Source organism: Oreochromis aureus, linkage group 23 (assembly GCF_013358895.1).
Source record: "Oreochromis aureus strain Israel breed Guangdong linkage group 23, ZZ_aureus, whole genome shotgun sequence".
NCBI lineage: Eukaryota > Metazoa > Chordata > Actinopteri > Cichliformes > Cichlidae > Oreochromis > Oreochromis aureus.
The window spans coordinates 11,228,449-11,234,448 of NC_052963.1; positions in this window are offsets into that span (position 1 = coordinate 11,228,449).

A 6,000-nucleotide genomic window follows, 5' to 3' on the forward strand; every position below is an offset into this window, starting at 1 on the left:
GCCCTTCCTATTGTTCAGCTTGCAGCGCTGACCTACACCGACGTAGAGACTTCCTTTAAACAAACTGCTTGCGTTAATGCTGACTCATCGACTACGCTCAGCTTGCCATCTTGAATCAACCCTTTCCACTGTGTATTTGCAAAATATAAATGCAATTTTCCAGAAAAACAGATGCTCCAAATGCTAAAATGATGACATTTTCACCTTGAATAACCTTCCTTTCCCTTTGTGTGATGCATGCTTGAAAAGTGAAGTAGGTGGAAGCAGACTTTTTCATAAAACCCCAAAGGGTAAGAGTCTCTGAGGGACCTTCACCTATGCTTTCTCACACCACACGTGCCATTTGAAGGGGATTATGGGTAGGCGTCTGTGTGTGTGTGTGTGTGTGTGTGTGTGTGTGTGTGTGTGTGTGTGTGTGTGTGTGTGTGTGTGTGTTAGTAAGTTCCAGTCTGTGGGAAGTAGAGCCGCTTAACATTCCACCTCTCACGCCCATGGAAACCAAGGACAAACATTATTTTCTCCCTGTTTAATGCACACCACACACATCAGGAGTGTTAGTGTAATTACAGTTATGTAAAGGCAATTGTAAGCGATTATTCTTTGCTTGTGTTAACTGATGGTTTGTGTATATGTTTGCAGAAAAGTACAAGCCAATGACATTTTCTAATATACAATCACCAGATAGAGTCGCAGGTTGGACTCCCTTTTGCCTTTGGGACTGCCTAACATCTCTGTGGCACAAATTCAACAAGGAGCTGGTAACATTTCTCAGAGATTTTGCTCCATATTGACACGAGAGCATCACACAGTTGCTGCAGATTTCAGATCACATCACATCCCAAAGGTGCCCTATTGGACTGTGAAGTCACTGTCATGTTCAAAGAGCCAGTTTGAGACGATTTGAGCTTTGTGATGTTGCGTTATCCTGCAGCCATTAGAAGATGGGACCACTGTGTTCATAAAGGGATGGACATGGTCAACAATACTCAGGTAAGCTATGCCAAAAAATATACCCCCTCCAACATTACACCACGAGCATCATGACCAATAATTACAAGAAAGGCTGGATCCATGTTTTCATATTGTTTATGCCAAATTCTGCTTCCGCGTCACCCTCCCCCCCATTCTGGATGTCACAGCAAATACCTTGGATGTGACAAATTGTTGTTTGACTTACTGCTGCTTGAAGCAGCCACTCTCCTCTGACCTCAAGCATCCACACATCATTTTTTCCTAAAGAGCTGACGTTTACTGGACATTTCCTCTCTTTCGGATGATTCTCTGTAAGTCCTAGAGATGACTGTGTGGGAAAATCCGAGCAGATGAAGAGTTTCTGAATTAGTCAGGCCAGCCTGCATGGTACCATGCCATCACTTAAACCACCTTTCTTCCCTATTCTAATATTTGGTTTGAACTTCAGCGGGTCGTCTTAACCATGTCTACATGCCTAAATGTACCAAGTATTTTGCCACGTGATTGGCTGATTATATACTTGCTTTAACGAGCAGTTAAAAAGGTGTATCTAAGAAATTGGCTGGTTAGTACAGGTATGTGTTAAAGAGGTTATTTTTAGCTAGTAACAGCACATTTCACCCATTATTTCTAGTTTGCATTAAACATTCTTACTTTATTAAAGCAGTGGAATGGAAAAAGTGCCTCTTTCTTCTCTATTTGTTTGTCAGTCCTCTAGCCCAACATTATGAGTTTTATACACAAAGCGCATGCTGAGGTCAAAGGTCAAACACTTGCACTTTTCAGGCATAATAACAGCATTAGTGGGTAGACGAACAGAGCAAATCCCCTGCAGATTTTTCAAAAAAAGACATCCTCGTTGACCATCTTATGACAGGCCTAATGAGTGATCTGTGTGTGTTTGTGCAGAGTTTAGCGAGTCAGCTGAGTGTTCGCATGGCTCGTCAGGTGCTATATGCAGCTGCAGACTGTTTTTGACTGCCCCGCGTAATCCACATGCAAAACTCCCAATACTTATTGCTTAAAGCAGGTAGAGCAAATATAAATGTAGCACTGTGTTCAGCTAAATTTGCTAATAATTTGCAAAAGTCATAAAGCGCCACTGAATACTCTCGTATGGGTCACAATGCAGGATTTATTTTGAAGTCTCTGAAACAGGTCCAATAACCAGCTTGAATGCAAATTCTTTTATATAGTAAAAGTTGAAGCTGCTCGTGGCTTGTAGGACATTTAATATCATTTAGATGTCATTTTTTTCATGTCTGGGTTGTGCTTCTGGAAAATGAAGGTCTCTTACATACACCTGCTGATTGGTCAATGAAATGAAAGCAATGAGCATCAGGATTCAGCATTGACACATGTGGTAATGACACATTTTTATGTAGCATATTTGAAAAGACGGGTCCTTTCTTTTCAGTTCATCGGCGACTTCTTTGAAATTAGGCATGAGAAGTGACTCATACTTCTGTCTAAGAACGAGGTCGCTGTGAACTATTTAAAAAGTAAACTGCAGCCCTTCTCTAATGTTGGCCAGCTGTTTAAATCTAATTCCAGGTGGGTGCAGATTGCACACTCATGACCTCCACTCTGTGCCTTCCCTGTGGATAACAGCAGCTTTCTCCTAGTTAACCCACAGTCATGCAGACAGAAATTATATTATATTTTCTTAATGACAAAAGTAAATTAAAAGCAGATACTCACTGTTGTACCGCTCTCCTGACCTCATCTGTACATATTGAAATTTGAGATTTATTTTGGATTAATTACTCCAACAGACCTGTTGCCACTGAGTTTCCTGTGCTGTCCAGCAGTTATGTGAATTGGCACACTTCAGCTTTTTCTCCCTGTTTCCTTTCCTTAAGAATGGCTTCGTGACAGCCACCCTTGCACTGAGACAATTTCTCTCTCTTTTTTTTTTATCATAAAGTCTTTTGCAATCAGAATTATGATCTGAAAGCACAGTTGTGCCAAACACTTTTTACTTTTCCAGGATGAGCTCTATCTATTCTCTATAGGCTTCTCTGTTCATGTATTTCTTTTAGCTGTTTGTATTCATTTCAGTTAATCATATTACGCATATAATGTAATAACTGAAATCACACTATGTCTAAGCTGACAAGCAAGGGAAAAAAGGAAGAGGGGAGAAAATATAAGAAAAGGATAGAGTACAAATAGAAAAGCATGCTGCATCTGTAAGAAAAAACTAAGGGACAAAACAAACACAGCACCGGGAACACAAAAATATAAATGAAAATAAACTCTAAAACATAAAATATAAATGAGCGTGAGTGTCTACATGTCTTTGACACAAAATGTACTTGATAATGAGGGTGGGAAGTTCAAATCCAGGCCATCCACAGCCCCCAAGAGTACCAAAGTACCTGAGGCCACACATCTCAGTGACAACGGTGTTTCAATTTCTGATGAGGCTTCGGTGAACAGTAGGTGGATCAACTGGAAGGGTAGATGCATCTATCAGGACTTTTGCCAGGTTTTTATTCCTGTTTCATAAGTACATGGCTTTCAGATACTGTTCATCTGCTTTTCCAATTTCCTCAAAATTTTAAGCAAAGACTGCACATCATGCAGACATTAGACATGTTTTTTGTGCTAATAGAGCTTAAAAATCATCTTATTGTTGTGAGACTGTGTTATCTTTGGCCAAACAAACAACAAAAACAAGCAAAAAAAAAAACCTTGGAGTGTACTACTTTCTTTGCAGAATAGCATATTCTGGCTCTCACAAATCTGGTTTAATGAAGCTTCTTGTAATGTACCTGCACCACATTTTCTCCTCAAGCTACACACTCTGACATCCATCCTCTTAATCACTTCTGTACTGATGTTTCCCAAGCCTCTCACTGTGCTGATTAGAGTCCATTCTGACGAAGGAGTATTACACACCATAGCATTTAAATTTTTTTCATGTCAACATTTGGGTATGTATTTTATTTGAAGCATGGTTGCATGCTGTATACAATGATGCAAAAAAGGAGAGAGAAATCTGGCTGTTGGTGAAGGTTGGGTACATTGCATAAAGTCAAAGAGGGAAGCTGGGAGCATTTTCTGAGGAAAAAAGAGAATGGATCAACAGAATAAGCAGAATAAATAAAAGTCAAAAATGCAAAATCATGACACAACAAGTCCTTTTCTATAAGGGAGGCAAAGTTTCCACTTCACTTCCAATACATCAAGACATTTATCATACTTTGCTGAAAAGGGTGTGTAAGAAAATGGCAAGAAATCGCTGTGGGTGTGAACAGGGATCTTGATGGTGATATAATATGACGTGACAAAATGTTGAAGAGTTAATGGCGTTGTCTGTTTTTCATAAATATCGAAGCTGCTCTATAAGCTAAAAAAAACCTGCGTTCACCACATTTTCTGTTTAATTGGGCAGATCTTAAAACACTGAGGGTGACAGGTTGGGGAAAAAAAGGAGATTCAATTGGTAGGACTTGGAAACCAAAATACCAACATTTCGCAATTGTGGTACAATTCCTAGCCTAAGGTGTAACTAACATGGTTGTGTGGATGTAAACACATCTTCACATGAGTCGTTCTCTTGTTGTGACTTCAGTCCAAAAGAAGCCAAGTCAGCAGCCAAAGAACATAACACCAAACTCTGTGTGTGTGTGTGTGTGTGTGTGTGTGTGTGTGTGTGTGTGTGTGTGTGTGTGTGTGTGTGTGTACTTGTTTTCGTGACATCTGAGGACAATTTTATGATAACACACTCACAAAATGAGGACGCTCGGAAAAATGAGGACATTTTTGAGGTCCTCATTTTTCCGAGCCTTCTAAAGTGTTCTAGAGGCTCCCAACATGCTCCCAAACCAAAAATCTCGAATGTCCTGAAATATCACAATTTTATGAAAAAGTGTGTTTAAGTGTGTTTAGCATTTTTGCTCACTTTCAGTTTCGCCGCCTACTGGCCAGTTTTGGAACAAAACACACTTTAAACACACTTTCAGTGACGTCACTCTGCGAGTCCTCATTTTGTAGGTGTGTCAGACACAATAACACATTTGACCCAGGTTATAGTGACGTCACTCTGCGAGTCCTCATTTTGTAGGTGTGTCAGACACAATAACACATTTGACCCAGGTTATACCCTTCTTGGGGCTTATGCAAGGGTAACAACAGTTAAATCAGGCAAATCTTGACAAAAATGAAGGTCTTTAGATTCAGTTATCAGTGCCTGCACATCTTGGGTTTTTTGTTGTTGACAAAATGTCTCAAAATATAAATTTTCAACATTTGTGTAATTATATTACTATTATTTAATGAGTCTTACTTCTCAAGATCAATGCACAAATTGTCTGACCTTCACTAAGCAGAATGATGTGTGTGCAGATTTTGACCCTTGAAGAGTTTATATTAATCTGCATTAATATAATTGCATCTGCAATCTGCAGTTGAACTTAGAGATTCCTGCCGCTGTCATGCGATTCAGTATGATCATCAGGCTCAGTCTTGACTCTGTGAATTCCAAGATGGCAGCAGCATGTCTCCTTGTTGAATGTCTGCTTTGAATTTTAGGTTGTTGTTTTTTTCCTTCTACTATCTTAAATGGATTTTAGTTTTTCTAACAAGCTTTTTAAGAGTATTTTAAACTATTCTGTAAATTCTTGGAAAATGTTTTTGGGGACCTCTGCTGCCACCAGAAGTTGTCTGCACCACACCAGGGCCTGTGCTGTTTTCTGAGGCCATCTCACTGCACGGGTCCTGTTCTGCTGGCTGGGGCCATCTGCACCACACCAGGGCCTTTACTGCTGTGTAATCAATTACTGTAAATGTACATGTTATCAGGAAATGATCAGACAGCAGAGGGTTTTCAGGAAACACTGTTAAATGTTCAGTTTCTATTTCATATGTTAAAACAAGATCTAGAGTGTGATTAAAGTGGTGGGTGGGTTCTTTTACATTTTGAGAGAAGCCAATTGAGTCTAATAACAGATTAAATGCCATGTTGACACTGTCATTTTAGCATCTACATGGATGTTAAAATCACCCACAATAATTATTTTA